At 43.2% G+C, this 22,712-nt stretch overlaps 1 protein-coding gene and 1 pseudogene across 2 annotated transcripts in view; both read right to left on the reverse strand.

Moving 5' to 3' along the window:
* Positions 1-7,241: 7,241 nt before the first annotated feature.
* LOC143511765 (uncharacterized) lies at positions 7,242-22,514 on the reverse strand (annotated as a pseudogene). Its single transcript, XR_013130253.1, has 11 exons — positions 22,411-22,514; positions 21,680-21,792; positions 14,492-14,539; positions 14,270-14,404; positions 13,574-13,705; positions 13,315-13,461; positions 12,981-13,124; positions 12,462-12,513; positions 12,267-12,290; positions 12,144-12,170; positions 7,242-11,935 (listed from the first exon to the last, which is right to left on the reverse strand). The product of XR_013130253.1 is annotated as an uncharacterized LOC143511765 (transcript).
* Positions 7,242-22,712, reverse strand: part of LOC143511766 (uncharacterized) — a 44,784-nt gene continuing 29,313 nt past the window's right edge. The window contains exon 12 of the mRNA XM_077001394.1: positions 7,242-8,808. The gene's annotated coding sequence lies outside the window, so the exon portion shown is untranslated. The remainder of the gene's footprint in view (positions 8,809-22,712) is intronic.

Here is a 22,712-nt window from a genome sequence, read left to right on the forward strand (position 1 = left end):
GCGAGTGTATTCTAGCCAGGAAGTGAAGTGTGATATGGAGAAAAAAAAAAGTTTGGATATAATATTGTGTTTAGAATATTTAAAACAATAACAGTATAGTAAATGACAAAATTAATGCTAGTTTTTTATCCTACCACTGTTAATGATATTGAAGATGTAAATGCATAACAAGTTCACAAGCCTGATTCACAAAAATCTAAACATCTCTTGCAAATGCACCAGTGTGGGAAGGGTACACAAAACACTGTGTTCATGCTGAAGTGGATCAATAATTTCTTTATTTTTCAGCAATTTTATTCTATTTTTGTATATGTGTTTGTGTCTCTTGTGGTGGGGCCCCAGAAATATATTTACAATGATATTGTGCTGGGGCCCTTTAAATGTTGTCCTAGTAGCCTAATACTATCTGCTCCCTCAAGGTTCCATTTTGACTCACTTCAAATCACAGATTTAGACTACCACACTACCTGGGAAAAGGCTTGATGTCTTTTCAGATGGCAAATATCATAAGCAGAGTTAAACACATTACACTAGCAGGCCACATTGAGAACATGTGCATTGACTGGTCAGTTTTGTGAGCCAGTGGCCTCATGTTAGACCATGAATATTTCATTTTAAGTTCATACAAGATAAATATTGAATTTACCTATAAAATTAGCCAGCTCGTGTCTGGACCACAACTATATTGGGGGCATGGGGGCAGTCATGGCCTGGTGGTTAGGGAACTGGTCTTGTGACCGGAGGGTTGTGGGTTCGATTCCCAGACCTGAGGCCATGACTGAGGTGCCCTTGAGCAAGGCACCTAACCCCAACTGCTCCCCGGGCGCCGGGATAGGGCTGCCCACCGCTCTGGGCATGTGTGATCCACAGCCCCCTAGTAATCACTTGTGTGTGTGTGTGTGTGTTCTAACTGCACAGATGGGTAAAAAGCAGAGGACAAATTTTGATTGTGGTGAAAAAATCACAATTGACCAAATATGGCACATTTAATTGGGATTGTGATTACTAGTGCATTTCTTGTTTGCTTTGCACAAGCACTACACATGACATGTTATATAGACAAATCCTAACTTGATTAGCTTTTTAAGATTATTGCAATACACAAACCGTGTTAGTGATGTTAATCCTGAAAGGATTATTATTTATTTGCAAGAATGGAACTTAATCCCTATAAAAGCAAGCCAGCTATATGGCACAGTAGCATCACAAAACATAAAGATGTGTGATGGCTATTATATTTTGTAAAGTTGTCAGGCACCTCATCGAAATCCAAGATGTTGTGTAAGATGATAAGTCATGAACTTCAATTAAATAAAACCAGACAAGCACAAGTAATAATTTTTGTATTAACTCCAATGGTAGAAGACCGAATCAGAATCAAATCAGATATCATTTTGAAGGACTAAAACCTTCCAGACTATAGACAGGGGACCAGGTAAGTAAAATGTAATAGTATACAACATCCATCAGTTACATACCAGACTGTAATGCCTCCCAGATGGGGCCACAGCTGATTTCACTCTTACTTCAACCCTCATCTCATCGGTTTTTCTGATCACCCAGAATCTTGCTCAATGCTGTCCTGTCGTAGTGCTGGGAGGGGGGGGGGTGTTCTGCATCGTTTCAGATCTGACAGGGTGGGTCTGCTTCCACTATCTCAGCCCTCTCATTCAGACTACAGAAGCACAAAACCTGATCATGTAGATCAATGGCATCTCCTCCACATCTGGGAGGATGGACCACTCAGGATGGATCTGTACTTTCGTCCTGGACGATGACCTTCATGATGCTGCAGGACTTTATGTCCATGTCTCCGTTTGCGTTCCCACACAGCTAGCTATACAGTTACAGTGAAACAACACAAACCAACCGATAGGCTGAACCTAGAAAATACACCACAAATTGCATCAGAGGGAAATAACATTGCTTTAAGTCATGCTCACAAGTACTGAGGAATTTCTTTTCCATTGGCACACACACAATACGGTGCATCCTGACAGAACCACACATCAGCACCAACAGAACTCAAATGAAAGGTGATGATTTTAGATGGCATACCAGGTTGACGGGTTCTAAACATGCTTTAGAAAAATGAAAAAAGATCAAATAAAAAGTACATATAATATAAAAAATACAGCAAACAAAAGATTATATAATTACAAATAAAATATACTATTTTAAAAGCAAACTAGAAATTTAGTAAAAGCTTAAACAAAGCTGAGAGCAGATAAAATAAAAGCAATGTAAATGAAGTCCTCACAGAATAAAAAGGTTTGTCTTCTCGAATGTATTTCAATCACCAAAAACCCTGAAGGTTATCTGGTAGAGAGTCCCAGAGTTTAGTAACGGTAACTGTGTTGTTTTAGGTCAGAAAGTAAGGAAGTGAAATAGTGAATGATCCAACACTTCCCTCTAGTGGCCAGTCTTTGAGTTTGCTGATTTTCGTTTTTTTTTTTTTTGCTGACGGCGTCACGTATGGTAATAGTACTGTATATGTGTGATTCAGTTATACAGTACTTTGGCTTTTGGAGCTGAATGTGTTCCAGTCTGCTAAGCACTGTCAATATATCAACACTGTTCATGTGCTCTTTTTCAGGTAGCTACATGCTTAATAATGTTAAGCAGCTGAAACTCTGTTATGTGTCTGTCCTGGTTCCAACATCCGCATTCCACTGATGATCTCATTTTTAAAGTCCATGATGACATCATCCACCAGCACTGCTGGATGGGATTGTGGACGCGTTTATCAGCATATCAGCAGTGCCGAGAGTGCTGCTCCCGCGGTGACACGTGTTGTGGTTTCAGTTCATTTCATTTTGTGCTCTTGATCAGTTGATTCTGTGTCTTAAGCCCTTTTTGACGAGTTTATACCGACTTTCTGACTGCTGCTTGGAATCATGTGTACACATTTATGTGGCTTGACTCTTCTGTGTGTCTTAGACGTGGTGGTGGTGGTGGTGTGTGTGTGTGTGTGTGTGTGTGTGTGTGTGTGTGTGTGTGTGTGTGTGTGTGTGTGTGTGTATGTGTGTGTGTGTGGGGGGGTGTATTGTGAGTAGTCAGAGACGTAGAAATGTGTGAGTCTTTTGGATTATGGGGGAGGGGGGTATTGGGCTTCTGTCCTACCGGGACGAAGTCGTAACAACCCTGAGGTTTAAATAAATGTAGTGAAGTAAAATACCTGTTCCTAGGCTCTGCCAATTAGAACTGATGAATTACTACCTTGGAGCCGTCTGAACTCCTTTGAACCATCCTTCACCTCAGGCTGCGTCACATGGCTGCAGAATAATCATCGCTCCGCGCTAAAACCGGAAACATCTCTCCTATAACACGTATTATGGAAACATCTCTCCTATAACACGTATAACATGGAAACATCTCTCCTATAACACGTAGGCTGTAACATGGAAAAATCTCTCCTATAACACGTAGGCTATAACATGGAAACATCTCTCCTATAACACGTATCACATGGAAACATCTCTCCTATAACACGTAGGCTAGGCTATAACGTGGAAAAATATCTCCTAATACGTAGGCTATAACATGGAAACATCTCTCCTATAACACGTAGGCTATAACATGGAAAAATCTCTCCTATAACACGTAGGTTGTAACATGGAAAAATCTCTCCTATAACACGTATAACATACGCATGAAGGTGTGTGGCAAGCAGGCTGGGTTCATCTGCTGCAGCAATCACAAGGATGTTCGAATGCAGTACGGTAACATTTTAATGTTAGCTAACATTGTGAATAGACTATTAGATCTGAATACAATTCTTAGATGTCAAAGCTGCTCATTGACAGCTTTAAATGCACGTGTAACAACCCGTAGTTAGTCATGTGTCTGTCCTGGTTCCAACATCCGCATTCCACTGATGATCTTATTTTTAAAGAGCATGATGACATCATCCACCAGCACTGCTGGATGGGATTGTGGACGCGTTTATCAGCATATCAGCAGTGCCGAGAGTGCTGCTCCCGCGGTGACACGTGTTGTGGTTTCAGTTCATTTCATTTTGTGCTCTTGATCAGTTGATTCTGTGTCTTAAGCCCTTTTTGACGAGTTTATACCGACTTTCTAACTGCTGCTTGGAATCATGTGTACACATTTATGTGGCTTGACTCTTCTGTGTGTCTTAGACGTGGTGGTGGTGGTGGTGTGTGTGTGTGTGTGTGTGTGTGTGTATGTGTGTGTGTGTGGGGGGGGTGTATTGTGAGTAGTCAGAGACGTAGAAATGTGTGAGTCTTTTGGATTATGGGGGAGGGGGGTATTGGGCTTCTGTCCTACCGGGACGAAGTCGTAACAACCCTGAGGTTTAAATAAATGTAGTGAGGTAAAATACCTGTTCATAGGCTCTGCCAATTAGAACTGATGAATTACTACCTTGGAGCCGACTGAATTCCTTTGAATCATCCTTCACCTCAGGCTGCGTCACATGGCTGCAGAATAATCATCTCTCCTATAACACGTATTATGGAAACATCTCTCCTATAACACGTATAACATGGAAACATCTCTCCTATAACACGTATAACATGGAAACATCTCTCCTATAACACGTAGGCTGTAACATGGAAAAATCTCTCCTATAACACGTAGGCTATAACATGGAAACATCTCTCCTATAACACGTATCACATGGAAACATCTCTCCTATAACACGTAGGCTAGGCTATAACGTGGAAAAATCTCTCCTAATACGTAGGCTATAACATGGAAACATCTCTCCTATAACACGTAGGCTATAACATGGAAAAATCTCTCCTATAACACGTAGGCTGTAACATGGAAAAATCTCTCCTATAACACGTATAACATACGCATGAAGGTGTGTGGCAAGCAGGCTGGGTTCATCTGCTGCAGCAATCACAGGGATGTTCGAATGCAGTACGTTAACATTTTAATGTTAGCTAACATTGTGAATAGACTATTAGATCTGAATACAATTCTTAGATGTCAAAGCTGCTCATTGACAGCTTTAAATGCACGTGTAACAACCCGTAGTTAGTCATGAATGTAAATCAGAGATCGGTTTGGTTTTACCCATTTAGCATACACACTGCAGAAATACTATTTAACGTTAAAGCTTAAACTTAAACTAGAGTGCTACACTTGATCTTGATCCCTGCTCCACTCACTTTACTGTACAGACTTTAGTTCGTATGCAGATGACACATTTTACTGTGTAGGCCTACAGCTTAATTCGCTTTAGACAGCGTTAAACATAAAAAATAATGTTCCTCCATTTTATTGTGTATTGTCCTGCATAGCTTATTTTTTATAATTCATTGGACAATTTGTTGTTTGTTTACTAATTTATTCTGCCATCACTCTTACACATTCTCTTTAATCTAATCTAATCTAATCTCTTTGTATTGGCATGCTCTTGATCTGATGTGCATTTCACTTTTCAAGATCACTCGGTTCACTTTTTTGTGGCCAGTAGATCCAGTTCCTACATCCAGATTCAAAATTCCATGTACAGATTATGTGTGTACAGATGAACGTTTGTGCCCAGACAGGACCAGGACACGGACCCTTACACAAGGTGAACTGTACAGCATGTTAGAAGGGCATCGGGCCAGCAGCAGGTCTGGGATCTGCTCCTGTGTGTGGGTAGGAACAGCAGCACTACCAGCGCTGTCTTGTGGAGCACGTCTGTGATTGTTTTTCTCTCGTCTGTTGAAGATCCTGAAAAAGGGACGTGGGTTTAGCACTTTGGTGGAGGATTCTGAAGTGTTTAAGTGTAATATACTGTTTCACATGTAGGAAGTAACTGCTTTATTCCTAGGAGGCTTTGTCATCTCAAATTCTCAAATTCTTGTCTAGATTGTCACTTCGTCCACTCTTTGAAAGGGCAAAACACAGAGACATAATTTATGATTTCATTAGGATGTCCACACAGACATTTCCATCAGCTGACGAATAACCTGTATCTGAAACACCCTGCTTCTCGATCACTTCCTCTTTGCAACCTTGCAAACTTTACTGAGTCCAGTTAGACATGCTGAACAAGTACAGCTAGTTCTGCACAAGGTGTTTGTCTCTGCCTGCTGAGAGCACAGGGGTGGAAAGTAACGAATTACATTTACTCACATTACTGTAACTGAGTACTTTTTATGAGTAATTTTATGAGTAATATGTAGTTATGAGTAATTTGTAAGTAGTTTTACTTTGTTACATTTGAACCCCCTCACGTTACTGAGTAAAAAAATATTGATGGTGAAAAATTAAATGTGGGCAGAAATGTAAAATTCTGTGTCCCTTTCCCTTCATTTATTTTGGGAAAGTCAATTGTGTTGTCAGGGCTGACTCAGTTGCCGCTCCTCCTAACAACACTGGAGGCACCCGAGTCAGTCCTAGACTCTCCAGATGCAATCAGCAGTGAACCATTTTAGCTGTCTCTATGGCTTCTTAAGGAAGCTTAGTGAAATGGATCGTTTTGACTCGCCTTCACGTTCTCAGCTCTTTCTCTGTGATCTCTGGTTGTGTTTCTGGTGTTTAGGTGTCTCGTCACCTTATGCTCTTTCTTATCTCTCTTGCTTTTCTACTACTTATTCGAGTAACTATCTCCTGCACTGCTTACTAGCCTACCTCAAGTTTTCCCCTGCTTCATCTCTTCCTATCCATTCTTCATTTATTTTGGGAAAGGTTTTTGTTTCGTTGCGGCATTCTGCCTGTTGCAAGTTACTTCCCCTGCCGTCCTAAGTTCGCGTCTTTTCTGTTGCATTTTCTCCCGTGTGTTTTGCGGTTGAGTTTATTTTCTACGCGTTGAGTTTATTCAGTGTCTCGTGTGATTAGTTTTGCTGCTTATGTGTGTGTGTGTGGACGCATGCACACATTTTGCTCTTTGCGTTTTGTCGGCACTTGGGTCTACTACTCTCTTGGTTTTGACACGGTGTGTACGTTCAGTATGTTCCTGAGCCCAGCTGATCTTTTGCAAGTGTGGATGTGCACTTAAATACACTTTGAAATAGATTAAAACAACTTGTGCTGAATTTGATTCATGACATCCTTTTTTTACATGAAATAACTGAAAGTAACTAAGTAACTTGTAAATTAGGCAAAGTAAAGATACTTTTACTCAATTAAAATTTTTCAGTACTCTTCCACCTCTGGTAAGAACAGTGAGTAATGGTGTCATCTGTAACCCTGCGATCTGAACATTAGCTGATGCTTCATGTTGTACTTGTTTTCTACTAAGGTCTGTCACTACAAGCAGAATCAGAATACAAACATTTGAACTCAATCAACAAATGAATTTTTATTGTAAAACGCTGTAACACTCCAGACTTTGAGACAAACAAGAACTTATAATACAGCAGATAGAATGTCCATCACTTGAGAATAGATATGTTTCAGGCCACTAGGTGTTAGTAAAGTGGTTGTTTCATAATGAAAATGTGGCGAGCAGGACTAACAAAAACCCAAAAAAAGGAAAAATGCACGACTACGCCACCTAGGGGAGTTTCACCCCAAGGAATTACACTGGGGCAAATGAAAGCCTCAGCACAAAATAAGACCATTAAAGAAAAAGGACACACAAGTTCAAGACCACTGGACCAGAGATGTAGTTCCAATTATTTCTTTAATATAAAAATACAATTTGATCAACTCTTTATAGATCATATAAAAATATATAATTTGCACAGACTCACAATGACAAGTAAAACAAGAGGGAACAGGGCTGCGGCCTTGGTAATTAAGAGGGGAGCTAGGGGATCACCTTTATACTATACGCTCACCATGACCACACTTCACACTCAATACTCCACGCTACCAAACCCGCGCACACCAACACAACACTCTTCTCAAACACTACACATAAACGCTTTGCAGCGCAGTTCGGCAACACCAATTAAAGAAACCACGAAAGACATCACACCACAAATCACTGCAAACGGGAAAAGAAATAAAAATCACTCACTCCACCACATCAAACATGTAAAACTAAGAAAAAGGTCGCCGCCAAATTGAGCCTAAAAACGTATTCGGAAAACAAATAGAAAACACACAACAATCACTCTGACAACGTGAATCACGAACGCCCCCCAAACACAAACAATACAGCACAAAACAAAACGAAACAGAACAAACCAAAACAAAACAGAACAGAACAAAACAAAAACAAATCAGCAGCACTGCCGGCTACTGGAACCACGCACGCAGCAAACTCTATTTTTGGGCGAAAATCTATAATGCTGTTGTCTTCTTTCCCCCTTATGACTGGAATCCGCTCATTGCTCCGACAGCCACTGCGAATTCTTCAGAACAGCGTGATGACTAACCAGGTTGTTCTCAAAGGGCATATAGCAACTGCCCACCCGTAGTAGATCGATATCAGCACAGTAATTCTCATGACGCGCCCACCGAACTTGACGGTATTAAGCTGGTCCACCAAAGGAAGCCAGGCCCAACAACAATAACTTGGCACCACTAAAGGTGCTGGAGAAGCAGGGCGACAGAACGGAGTCTGCCCCAGTAACCACACCCCCGCTATTTATAACACCAGGATACACCTTCCCTGCCACTCACACGGCTCCACCGCAATTTACAATTAGGGAGGGAATTAGTGGGATTGCCCCAAAAATCTCACTCTGCCACACAAAGACAATGGAAACATAATTTGTTGCTCCTTTAATATCATAATGCAAGTAAAGTGCTTTATATTAAAAGTGTGTATTGTGCATCATGTTCTAATACAATTAGACTGAGCTATATAATGTGATGAACACATGACTATATATCAAAAAGCTGCGTAGCCAAGGCTAGAATAGTGTTCTATTGTTGTAATGAAAGTGATGGTGAAACATGAAACACTGTCACGTATGACCGTGTCCCCCTCCGTTAGCTGTCACTCCGAACTCCTCGTGTCTGTGTTCCGTACCTGTTTACCCCGCCCCGCTCGTTTGTTTCTGTGATTACCTCGTTAGTTCCCACGCCCCTTGTCATTACCGTCACCTGCCCCTTGTTTAATGTCATTGTATTTAAGCCCCTGAGTCTCCCTTGTCCTTTGTCTGGTATTTTGTTTGATTCATGTGGATGTTAGCTGGTTCTATGTTCATTGCTATACCTGACCGTTTATTGTTCCCGTCTTTTGGTTTCCTGTTTGTTCTTGTGTTCCCTCGTGTTCAGTATGCCCGTGTACGCCTGTTTTACTGACTGCCCTCCCGTTATGGACCCTGCCTGGCTTTCTGACGACGATTATGGTATTCCCTTCAATAAATCTCGCTCTTCTCAGCGATTGTGTCCGCCTCCTCGCTCCGTGGCGCAAGCCACGTTACATAATACCAGACCCCACAAGGACACAGCGAGAGAGCGAGACTCTGGTAAGTTCAATCGCTGTAATGAGATGTTGGCTGGTTTAATTCGGTTCGACTCTCCGGTATTACAGCGTGAACGAACCAGAGACAGGAATTCCCCTTGCGCTGTGGGTACAGGGGAGTCTCGTCGCTGCAAAAACAAAGCGAAATCACTTTCGGTTTCTAGCTTTAGCGACGAGCTCCCTGATAAGCGCTACGTGTCTGCCCGACTCGACACACGCTACAGGGAGGAGCAGCCTGTAGCGCGAGATTCGGGCAGACGGAATGAATGTGCAGACGAGCGTTGGCTTGGCTCTCGGTTGGCTTTCAAAAGCCATTGTGAGCTCCCGATACCTCCGACGAGGCGAAGTCACAATGAAAGCCACCGAGAAGCAGTTGTGTCTGTATGTTCTTCCAGGCGCAAACCAGACCGGGGAAGGAGGAAGACCACGCCCCCGGTCCAGAGCCCCGCGGCCACAACGCATGAGGTCGTCGCCTACCCTGAGGAGCTCCTCCCTCCTTCGATCCTGCCAGCCTCTCCCCTAGAGACGCCCAAGAATTTTTTGGGGGGGAGTAGTGGCCACTCAACCCAGGAGTGGCCGGCTCGGACCCCCGGTGACGTCAGTAAGGCGGTCCCGCCCCCCGGTGACGTCAGTAAGGCGGTCCCGCCCCCCGGTGACGTCAGTAAGGCGGTCCCGCCCCCCGAGGACGTCAGTAAGGCGGTCCCGCCCCCCGAGGACGTCAGCCCGGTGGTTCCGCCCCCCGAGGACGTCAGCCCGGTGGTTCCGCCCCCCGAGGACGTCTCATCCACGCCGGCTCCTGTTCCCGCTGCCCGCCTGCCGGCCCCGCCTGTTCCCGCTGCCCGCCTGCCGGCCCCGCCTGTTCCCGCTGCCCGCCTGCCGGACCCGCCTGTTCCCGCTGCCCGCCTGCCGGCCCCGCCTGTTCCCGCTGCCCGCCTGCCGGACCCGCTTGTTCCCGCTGCCCGCCTGCCGGACCCGCTTGTTCCCGCTGCCCGCCAGCGGACCCCGCCTGTTCCCGCTGCCCGCCAGCGGACCCCGCCTGTCCCCTCTGAGACTGTGCTGCCCTCTGTTGGGCATGGACTTCGTGTGCCCCCAGCTCCGCCCTGTGCCTCCTATGTTCCGTTGCCCGTGTTCCCCTTGCTCCCTGGTCCCGTCCCTGGTTTTGTTTTGGTCCCTGTCCCCGTGGTTGTGTCTGTCAAGATCTGTGTTCCTGTTCCCGTGTCGGTTTCCCGTGGTGTCCTCTCTGTCCCTGTCCCCATGTCTGTTCCCCAAGTTGTAACCCACCTTGTGCCTGTGCCTGTCTCCGTAGTCCATGGTGTCTTTGCCTCTGTGTTTGCCTCCACCCTGTTCCCTGGCCCCACTCCCGTGTCTACTCCCGGCCCTGTCCCGTCCGGCCCTGCTCCCGTGTCTCCCCCTGGCCCTGCCTGTACTACCGTGCCCCGACCCGGCCCTTGGCCAGTCTTTGCTCCCCTGTCTCCGGTCCCTGCCATGCCCCAGGTCCCTTGTCCTGTTTTGTCCTGGTCTGTTCCTCCGGTCTGTCCTGTGTCCCGTGGTCCCCTGCCCTGTCTGCCCTTGCGTGCCCCGGAGTGGCACGCCTTGAGGGGGAGTACTGTCACGTATGACCGTGTCCCCCTCCGTTAGCTGTCACTCCGAACCCCTCGTGTCTGTGTTCCATACCTGTTTACCCCCCCCGCTCGTTTGTCTCTGTGATTAACTCGTTAGTTCCCACGCCCCTTGTCATTACCGTCACCTGCCCCTTGTTTAATGTCATTGTATTTAAGCCCCTGAGTCTCCCTTGTCCTTTGTCTGGTATTTTGTTTGATTCATGTGGATGTTAGCTGGTTCTATGTTCATTGCCATACCTGACCGTTTATTGTTCCCGTCTTTTGGTTTCCTGTTTGTTCTTGTGTTCCCTCGTGTTCAATATGCCCGTGTACGCCTGTTTTACTGACTGCCCTCCCGTTATGGACCCTGCCTGGCTTTCTGACGACGATTATGGTATTCCCTTCAATAAATCTCGCTCTTCTCAGCGATTGTGTCCGCCTCCTCGCTCCGTGGCGCAAGCCACGTTACAAACTGAGACTTATATGATCTTCAGTGATCTGTTTGTCTCCACTGTACCAAACACAGGGTAGATTCTCCCACACTTACTGAAGTCTGTTTTAAATGTGAAAATATTTTTCCTTTTCACTGTGTCGTAGAATGAAAGCTGGCCTTTCTCTATATCTAGATACATTCCTATCTTAGAGGGCGTGGCCTGATTGAGTTTGGTGACTGGATCAGTCAGAGCCATCAGAGATCCTAGCTGCAGACGCAGAGTCCAGTACCCTGTTGTTGTGTTCAAATTAATGAAGCCACGTCGTGGAGCTGACTCCTGCACTATACCCAACCTCCAATCACATTTCCCAGTTACATCCACCTCCCAGTAATGTCTGCCTGTGATGTAGCCCTTTTTGGCTTGGACACATGGCCAACCATCATACTGATGAGGTGTTCATTGGTGCCACTGCCATGGTTCAGACTCTGCATGGGTCTTGGTTCTCACAGAACGCCCATCCTGAGACACCACCAAAGTTGGGTTTGCTGTGCTTGGATCTAGAATGACTTGATCTAGAAATAAAAAAACAAAAAACTATGAAAATAACAGCAAAAGGTAGTGTTAAGATTGAGGCGCTAGAATTTCAGAATAAATACAGAAGATGAGGTAAAACACAAGATACCCTAGCCAAACCAGGAAGTGGTCATTTGAATACTAATGAAATTCAGGATCTCGTTTAGTTATAATTTGTGTGCTTGGTGATATATCCTGATGTCCTACCTGATGACTTCATAATCCACTTCCATGCTGAAAAATAAAGAATATTTATTTGTTTGTTTGTATTTCTTTTTAACATCAGTCTCATCAGAATACACAGATGTCTGTCAAAGAGCATGAACTGACCTGGAGCTGGGACATGCATGTCACCTGGAAAGGAATTTACATTATTTTACATTAAAGTCACAAAGAAAATATTCTAAAGTTGTGAACTCCACGGTGCTTTAATACCACTAGTTCAAACTTCAACATTTAAGATATCTGCATACACAAATTAGTTTTGAATACCTCACATAAATACAATACTTATTGTAATCCTACCTGCTTTTTTAAACCTCTGTTCAGTCTTAAACCACAGTTTAAGGAGGGACTCCTGGAGAGATAAAGAGAAGTCATGTGAACAGCAGCATCATACTTCTATACAGATGTGTCGTCTGGTTCCTCACAGTGAACGTTCCTCTAGGCCAGTGGTTCTCAAACTTTTTCTATCATTCCCCACCTCAGAAGAAGGGAAAATTCCATGCCCCACCTGTCCCATCCATATCACCCGGGTGAACGTAATTTGTTGACGGGGGGGTGGGGGGTGGGGGTTTGCCGAACCGCAATTGTTGACCGCGGGGGCTGGTACAAATTCATTAAAGGGCCGAATCTATCCCTGGTCCACACTGTTCCGCTGACATTTTAAACATCCGGGGCTTATGCAAAACGAACAGGCATTAAAATGACAGGCTTAAAAAGGTTCATTTCTTCCAATTGCTTGCGCCCCACCTGCAATACCCATGCGGCTCACTAGTGGGGCGCGCCCCACACTTTGCTCTAGGCCCATGTGACGGTCTGTACCTCTGACTTGTCTTCCAACATGATGTTTCTTATGATTAAGTCCATGACTGGCAGCATGTTGGTCAGTTGTCCTTTCTTCCACTGCTTAACCAGATCTTTAATCACAGCTTGTTGCTCGGCTGTGAAATCCAGCCAATTGAAGTCCTAGAGAAAGAAAAATAACTAAATAAACACACACACATATATTTATATAGGATTATTTCATCCATTTTATTGTGAAAATCTTAAGAAACTGCCAGAAGTTTGTAATCAGTTGTGGTGTGCAGGTTAGAGTTGGGTGTAACATATGTGTATACTAGGAAAACAATATGTTACTATTGCATTATTGTTTTACCTGGGAACCTCTTTTAATTTCCCTTATCCAATCAGAGAGGATTGTTTTTCCATCATTTAATCTGTGTTGCTTCTCTGCACATTTCTGTTGCATATCTGATCTTTGGGACGCTTGTCGATCTGTACCAACCTTTAGCTCTTCTGATACCTGCTAATACACATCAGGTTTTACTTTTGAGTCAAAGAGAAAGTACAAAAAGGAATAAGACAGAAGTAAAATAACTTGAGAGGCACTCATAGTCTTTTCATCAGTCCTTCACCTTCATGGGTTGTTGTTGACTCGTTTGTTGTGTGGATCTCAGCTCCTCTACCCACTGCAGGATCAGAGTACAACCCTCCTCTTCATTTATCTCACCATCACTCACTCCAGACACTATGGTGACGTCTCTAAGCTGAGGATCAATGTGATTGGTCAATATTTTGTCAGATTATTATTTCATTTTCATTAATAGCATTGCTCATTAATGATAATAGTGTCGTGTTTTCTCTCTGTCTCTTCCCTCCAACTATACTAGCGTCCGAGCCACGTTAGCTGTCGGGCTAGTAGCCTGCTCACCTAGCTTCCCCGCTGCACAGACGCTTCTAACTTCCTTCTCTAGTGGAAGTGTGAGTAGGTGGCGTGGGTAAGGACTCACACGACAAAGGGAGTATGGTTCACACTACTTTAGTGAAGGGTTGATTGCAGAAATACACAATAATGGACCGTCTAGCTCCAGCACCCGAACTACGACAGTGTTCAGTACTGCAGCCTGCGACGAGTCTCAACTAATTTCAAAACGTTGCGCTATGCGCATCAACATAATTACAGGGTGCTAGGTTATAATTGGCTAACACAATCACCAATAGCTTTTGCATCCTCTCGCTACAATAGTATTATTAATTAAATTTAATTAATAGTTCATTATAGTGAAGCAGTGTAGAGTTTAAGGGGTTTCTTGGTAATCTTTACTATTTACCTGAACAATTCTGTCCAGTTCAGCTGCTAGGTATCTGAGGAAACACCTGGAGTCCTCTATGGAGAAATCTGTTTGTTCATCCTTCTGATGATCCTTTTGGAGAACTGGTAAATTTGACTCTTTCAGACTTAAAATCTGAACAGAAGCAAACAAGCAAAGTTTATTTTTGACGACATTTTCAACACTTTTTAAATATACTTTTTTATTCAAAATTGAGCTTACTTTGAAAGGAAGATGTTTGAAAATCTTCGTAAGTATTTGATCCTTCAGCTAGATGCAAGATAAAGGGGTTAGACGTTACACATACATGTCTATGAAAACATAAATTTCCAGTTAGAAATCACAGAACCGCCCCTACGTGTTTACATCTGTTCTTGTATGTGTGTGTGTGCATGGGTGTTCGTCTTCATCATGCGTTTCAGCTGTGCCTTGTCTTGTTAATATGACAGGGTTCCCAACTCTCACGCATAGAGCACACATTTGACCGTTTTCACATGCTCTCACGCCACACTTCCGATATCTCACGCCGAAAAAAAAATCTAGTTTATTTACCTCTGATCCACATTACAAGTAATCAGTAAACATTCTGATCTCAGACCAGTTGCTTGAACTTAAGTGCGGACTAAAACCAGAGACCGTATATTTAATGGACGGTACGTCACCGTTGACTCCCATTGTGAACTTTTGAAGCCACCAAGATGGCCGCACGGACACCACCATCTTGGATGCGCTTGCGCAGTAGATGAAAATTGGAGCCAGAGCATGCGCATTAGAACCGGTAGGCAGGACAGTATTTCCGCCAGAGTCCGTATCTCCGCCCCGACATTCGTTAGGATACGCCCACCAGTATAGACACTTTTGACGTTTTACAAAATAAACAAAGGTAAAAGGTTTTAATACTGCTGTCGAGAGTTTTGCTGTCGAGAGTTTTGCTGTTGAGCGCGTTCACGTTTGAGCGTCTGGTATTAGATGTCAACCAACGCAGCAATTAACTGTCAATCACCTTATCGCCACACCCTTTAAATAACGCTTAATAACTTCTATAAAATAAGTTTATCGTAGAGAAAAACACTGGGAGAGATCTTAACGCAATGGGGTCTTATAGAATTGACAAAATATAATTGCTCAAAAAACTTATTTTACTTGTAATAAAAATTCAAAGTTTCTCGTCCGGCCCGTTCACTTACATGGGAATGGGCGGGGTTAAAAGTTGTACTGCAGCCAGCCACTAGAGGGCAGCTGACTCACGGAGGCTTCACTTTTCACTCGTGTCGTCCAGTCCACTTATATATATATGGTCTCTTGACTAAAACGCGCAAAAAGATTCACATCTCCAAACTGCGTGATGTAACGAAACCCGTTTTTGGAACGGTCACGTGACTTTCCCCCTTTTATACGGAACTCGAAACAGTGTTTCGGAACACCGTGATTCAAATGAATCGATTCAAATTGATTCCGCGTTTCGAGTCTGACATCACTACTGTTTTGTGCTTTTACTTAACCGGTTGTAAATCCTTTGGTGTATGGTTCTTCCTAGTTTGAATGTTGCATGTATGATGCCTGAGAGTTTGTATGTTAATGTGTAGTCTTGTGTGTTTGATTAGGTATTTGTTAAAAGTTCCTTGTTTCTGTTCCCTGGTTAGTTTACAGAACTATGTTGAATAAGGTTAAATGTGAAAACTCCAATAAGAATGTCAATCTCTCTCCTCAGCATGTGTGTCCACCTCATGATTAAACCACACCCGCAGTGTTACAGTAATATAAAACCGGTCTAGTGGCATTGGCACTGTGTGCAGGTGCCAAGTCCTGTTGGAAAATGAAATCTGCATCTTCATAAAGTTGGTCAGCAGCAGGAAGCATGAAGTGTTCTAAAACTTCCTGGTAGACGGCTGCACTGAACCAACACCCAGTGTTGTATAAAGTATTCGAGACCCATACTTGAGTAAAGTACTCTATCAAAGTACTCTATCAAAACATTTACTTGAGTAGAAGTTGAAGTGTTCTTTAAAAACTTTACTTAAGTAGAAGTACAGAAGTATTCAGCATTTTTGTACTTGAGTATTGCAAGTAGTTTAGTCTAAAATTTATTACTCAAGTACTGAAAGTAAAAAGTACAAGTATTGTGTTTTGAATTAAAGAAAGCCATCAAAGTTTGATTATCAATTGTTTTTATATATCACTTACAAATCAAAGATGTCAAAGATCACAAATACAAGTGTTCTGTATGTACTTAAAAAACTGGGGTTAACACTTCGTACACAAAAAACAGATAACCTATGTCCCGCTACGTTGTAGGTTTGACGCAAAAGTACAAATTCGCCATAATTTAGCTGAGAAAACGAGGTGTATTTTGGACGTAAAATCCGTCCGTCGGATTCTAAGGGTGAGCTTACTGCCCTGCGTTTACCCCCAATAAATGCCCTTACCCTATAAAAACACTACACTATAAAATGGGCACATGATTAGTCAGCACGTCGCCTTTATTGCCAGCTAATGTTAAGTGAATTCTGCAGCACGCCATGAACATAATTAGGTTAGTTAGCTAAGATATCTAACCTAACTAGTGCTTACTGCGCTCTTCTGCTGTTACCAAACACGGTACCTTCTCTTTTAATGAGATAAAAAGCGAATTATTTGGAATAATTTCGAATATATGTGTATTTGTATAAATACTGTATGTAAATGAAGCTGAAGGTGCTGGAAAATACTGAAAATGGACCTTCAAAGTGCCATACAAGTGCATGAATTCCACCTTGTAACTTCACACGCACAAAAATCGAGAGGTGCACGACCTCGCGACGCGACTGCGCGCGTGGTTAACGCGCATGGGCGGAGCCACCGCGATTGCGGCATTTTTGCCGCGCGGACCCTTGCCGCAGTAACAGCGTGTCAAGTGAACCTAGATTACGAAGCTCAAGTGTTCAGTGAAGGCAGCAGCAGAGTTAACGAGACGCGACCGGAGCATGCGCAGTTTTCATAAGACAGCCTGATTGCTTGACCCGGTGACAGCGCCAGCTAACATGTATATAATTGTAACGAGTAACTATACAGCACGTAAAAAATATATCGGAGTAAAAGTATTAAACTGATGGAAAATATGTAGGGAAGTAAAAGTGGAAGTAGGAGTACTGCACCATAGTATCACACACTACGACACATGCATATACACCAACACCTACACACAACACTGGGGGTGGAGGGGTGGGAAGGCCTTCCTTCACCCACTTCCTGCTCCCTGCCGGGGCGGGGGGGGGGTTGCTGGCACGGGACTGGGCTGGTGGCTTCCTAGGACCGCTACTGGTCCTTGCTGGTCCAGCCATTTGCCCCTGCCGCAGAGGGTGTGCTAGTCTGGATAAGTGTGTGTCTCTGTCCTTGTTTTCTTCTTGTTTCTGAATGGGTGGATGAATGAGTGCGTGTTGGAGGGAGGGGACATATGGCCAGGTTTGGAGGTGTGAGGGTGAATTTGAGTGTATGTGTGTGTGTGTGTGTGGGGGTGGGTGTGTACATGGTGGGGGTGTATAGGGGCGAATGTAGGGTGGGTTTGGTTAGGTGGGTGAGGACAGCTGGTTCTGGGTCGGGGCTGGTCGTGCCCGGTTCACTCATGGACACTCCCCTGAGACTACTGCACCACTCCAGAGGGGGGGCGCCTTGGGGCTCCGGTGTCCGGCTTGGCCCCCCGGCGTAGGGGCGGTTGGCCCGCTCCCCTGGGCGGTGGTGATATGGGGCGGCCGGGTGCTCCTCGGCGGGAGGTGGGCCCTGCCGGGTGGTGGGTGGCTTTCCGGGCGCGTGGCGCCGTGGTTTTGCCGCTGGCCCCTGGGGGGGGGGGCATCCTGGGGGGGAGGCGCTCTGTTCCCTCTGGTTCCCCTGGACCTGCGCTCCTTGACTGGTGGGGCGCTGTCCGGGGTCTCTCTCTCCCGCCTGCGGGGGCGGGCGGGTGAGGGTTTCTGGGAAGTGCGGCTCTGGTACTCCACCGCTCTGTGGGGGGCCGTGGGCGGGTGGGGTTCCCGGGTCTCTCTCCGCCCGCCTCTGGCCTCTGGGGGAGTGCTGTCGCAGCTACCCACCCTTGCTGGTAAGTACATTCCATACATCTATCCTATGTTGCACTTCTAGGTTGCACACAAACACACACTCACACACACCCATACATCGCACTCATCTGCACTATATGTATTTGGTTTACTTTCTGTACTTCTTTGCAGTGGTCATTTGAGCTGGTTGCGTGTTTTATTTTATTAATATTATTATTATTATTATTTTATTATTATTAATTTTTTTTTTTTTTTTTTTTTTTTTTTATTATTATTATTATTTTTTTTTTTCTTCTTTTCTTTTTCTTCTCCTTTTTTCTCCTACCTCTGTCTTTTCCCTTTTTATTATTTCTCTCCCCCTCTTTTCTTGGTCCACCTAACCCCAATAATTATCACTTTGCATACTGTTATCACTACATATTGTTATCACTACACTATATATTATACAGAATTGTTATAATTGCCATTTAAATCTGTACATAAAAACAAAGTTGTCCTCCAAAGATGGGGGGGTGGAGGTGGGCCAAAAAAAAAAAAAAAAAAAAAAAAAAAAAAAAAAAAAAAGGAAGTAGGAGAAAAAAATAATACTCCAGTAAAGTACAGATACAGCATTTTAGTACTTAAGTACAGTAGCGAAGTAGTTCTACTTCGTTACTATACAACTCTGCCAACACCAGCAGATGACATGGCACCCCAAACCATCACTGACAGTGGAAACTTGACACTGGACCTCAAGCTACGTGAATTCTGTGCCTCTCCTCTCTTCCTCCAGACTCTGGGACCTTCATTTCCAAAGGAAGTCAAAGTTTACTTTCATTAGAGAACATAACTTTGGAACACTCAGCAGCAGGCCAGTCCTTTCTGTCTTTAGCTCAGGCGAGACGCCTCTGACGCTGTCTTTTGTTCAGGAATGGCTCGACACAAGGAATGCGATCCTCTACAGGGTGTGGTTATGGTATACCTTTTTCTACCACATCTTTTCCTTCCCTTCATCTCTCAATTTATGTGCTTGGACACACAGTTACACTACCGTTCAAAAGTTTGGGGTCACTTAGAAATGTTCTTATTTTTGAAAGAAAAGCAGTTTTTTTTTTCAATTTAGCTAACAATAAATGCATCAAAAATACACTCTATACATTGTTAATGTGGTAAATGACTATTCTAGCTGTTAACATCTGGTTTTTAATGCAATATCTACATAGATGTATGGAGACCCATTTCCAGCAACCATCACTCCAGTGTTCTAATGGTACATTGTGTTTTCTAACTGTGTAAGGAGGCTATTGGATATTTAGAAAATCCTTGAAAACCCTTGTGCAAGTTGGTTAGCACAGCTGAAAACAGATTTGCTGATTAGAGAAGCTATAAAACTGACCTTCCTTTAAGCTAGTTGAGAATCTGGAGCATTACAATTGTTGGTTCGATTAAACTCACAAAATGGCCAGAAAAAGACAACTTTCAATTGAAACTCGACAGTCTATTCTTGTTCTGAGAAATGAAGGCTATTCCATGCGAGACATTGCCAAGAAACTGAAGATTTCCTACAATGGTGTGTACTACTCCCTTCAGAGGAGAGCACAGACAGGTTCTAACCAGAGTAGAAGGAGAAGTGGAAGGCCCCGCTGCACACCTGAGCAAGAAGGCAAGTACATTAAGAGTCAAGTTTGAGAAATTGATGCCTCACAGGTCCTCAACTAGCAGCTTCATTAATTAGTACCCGCAAAACGCCAGTGTCAACATCTACAGTGAAGAGGCGACTCGGGGATGCTGGCCTTCAGGGCAGAGTGGCAAAGAAAAAGCCATATCTGGCTAATAAAAGAAAAGGATTTATATGGGCAAAAGAACACAGACATTGGACAGAGGAAGATTGGAAAAAAGTGTTATGGACAGACGAATCAAAGTTGGAGGTGTTTGGATCACACAGACGAACATTTGTGAGACGCAGAACAACTGAAAAGATGCTGGATGAGTGCCTGACACCATCTGTCAAACATGGTGGAGGTACTGTGATGGTCTGGGGTTGCTTTGGTGCTGGTAAAGTGGGAGATTTGTACAAGGTAAAAGGGATTTTGAATAAGGAAGGCTATCACTCCATTTTGCAACACCATGCCATACCCTGTGGACAGCGCTTGATTGGAGCCAATTTCATCCTGCAACAGGACAATGACCCAAAGCACACCTCCAAATTATGCACAAACTATTTAGAGAAGAAGCAGGCAGCTGGTGTTTTATCTGTAATGGAGTGGCCAGCGCAGTCACCAGATCTCAACCCCATTGAGCTGTTGTGGGAGCATCTTGACCGTATGGTACGAAAAAAGTGCCCATCAACCCAATCAAACTTGTGGGAGCGGCTTCTGAAAGCATGGGGTGAGCTTTCTCCAGATTACCTCAGCAAATTAACAGCTAGAATGCCAAAGGTCTGCAATGCTGTAATTGCTGCTAAGGGAGCATTCTTTGACGAAAGCAAAGTTTAAAGTAGAAAATTATTTCAAATAATAAAAAAAAACATTATTTCTACCTTGTCAGTGTCTGGACTATATTTCTATTCATTTTGCAACTCATTTGATAAATAAAAGTATGAGATTTCAGGGAAAACACAAAATTGTCTAGGTGACCCCAAACTTTTGAACGATAGTGTATGTGAACAACCAGCCTCTCTGGCAATGACATTTTGTGTACGGTGTCAATGGTCGTCTTTTATACAACTGTCAAGTCAGCAGTCTTCCCCATGATAGTGTTGCATACAGAACTAGACTGAGAGACCATTTAAAGCCTTCACAGGTGTTTTAAGTTAATTAGCTATTTAATATTGTCTTCAATATTGGACCTTTTCACAGTATTCTAATTTTCTGAAATATATCAGTCTGTGTGCAATAAATGAGTATAAAATACAAGTCTCAAATTTTGAATAGAATTACTGATTCACTTTTTCAAGATATTCAAAATTTATGACCAGCACATGTAAATACCAATGTCTGAGCCATAGGTTGTTGTTTAGGATGCAATTTGTGTAATACAACTTGTTTTGTGGACTTCTGATGGACTGCTTAAGAGGTTAAGAGTTGTAGGTTGTTTTTTAGGATGCACTTTGTGTAATGCAATGTTTGGTGGTCTTGAAAAGCTATTGAAATTGCAAAAAAATAAAAAATAACATGTTGTCTACAACTTAAAATATGTCTATTCCTGGTGTAAACAATGTTGTAGGTATTTGTTTTGTTTGCCAGAAATGAGAATTAGCATTTTTTTTGCCACTTTTACTGAAACTGTCTTAAAGTTATTAAAGAAAGAATTCCGAATATGCAAACGTGGTTTCTGGAAAACCTGATAAAACCTTTAACACATTGTGCTTAAATATGATTTCTTCTCCTTCTGAGCTTGTTACCTTCATTTCTGGTTTGTTAAATGGCTGTGAACAGCAGGCCCGTTCACTTCTCTGCTCTCTGGGTGGCTTTACCAGACTTCCAAGACTGTGGTAAGCTCCAGTACTGCAGCTCTCTGTAGGAACGAAAGCAAAACTACACACATCAGAAGAGGCTTGTGACTGATATGTCTGCAGTTTTGCTTTTACATGTTAAGGTCTTAATATTTTCGCTATCAGGAAAAAATAGAATGAAGGTAAAAGACAAACAAAGGAGAAGACTTCACGAGTATGCAGACTACGCCCCAAAGTTACAAGGAACTAAAACTTGTGTTGCGCACTGTTTGGAACAGCATTCCAAAACCTGACTCTCATGCCACACTGGGTGATTACAGTTTAATAATTTAAAACATGATTAGGAGTAGCTTAATCATAAAAACGGCATCTGCCTTGCATATACCAATTATCTCATCATAGGACACCAATCAGTGCATGACACAGAGTAAAGTAGGTGGATGTACCTGTGACATTTTAGACGATACGCTTATAGCTTATTGGTAACAGTCTGAACAAAACTAAGAAAAATACAGGCAGTATAAGCACTATGGGTTTAATTTATTTTGATTAAGAAAGATTGCAGAAATATAATTCCCATAAGCTTCTGTACATTATTTATAAGTAATTCCTTCAAGTTCAGACTTTTAATTTTCACAAACATAAAATGCAGGCTGGTCAAGTTTTCTTTATGCATTTACCTGTGGCTGAAGAGGTCCTATCTGTCTGATATGACATTTTCTTAACTCATGCAGAGGAAACTTCTCTTCAAGCAGAAGACGAAGACGAAGACAAACAAGCGCAAACAAGTTTATATACTCTTAAGGGCGTGGCCTAAAACATGCCATTACTTATTCACACAACTTTTATTTTTTTGATTACTTACTGATCTTAACTGGTAAGGAAGACAACGGTTCCAAAGTTACAAGCAATATAAGTTGTGCTGCGCAACAGCATTAATTTAAGTTCCGTGTAACTTTCCAAAACCTGGCTGCCATTTCAC

Source organism: Brachyhypopomus gauderio, chromosome 4 (assembly GCF_052324685.1).
Source record: "Brachyhypopomus gauderio isolate BG-103 chromosome 4, BGAUD_0.2, whole genome shotgun sequence".
NCBI lineage: Eukaryota > Metazoa > Chordata > Actinopteri > Gymnotiformes > Hypopomidae > Brachyhypopomus > Brachyhypopomus gauderio.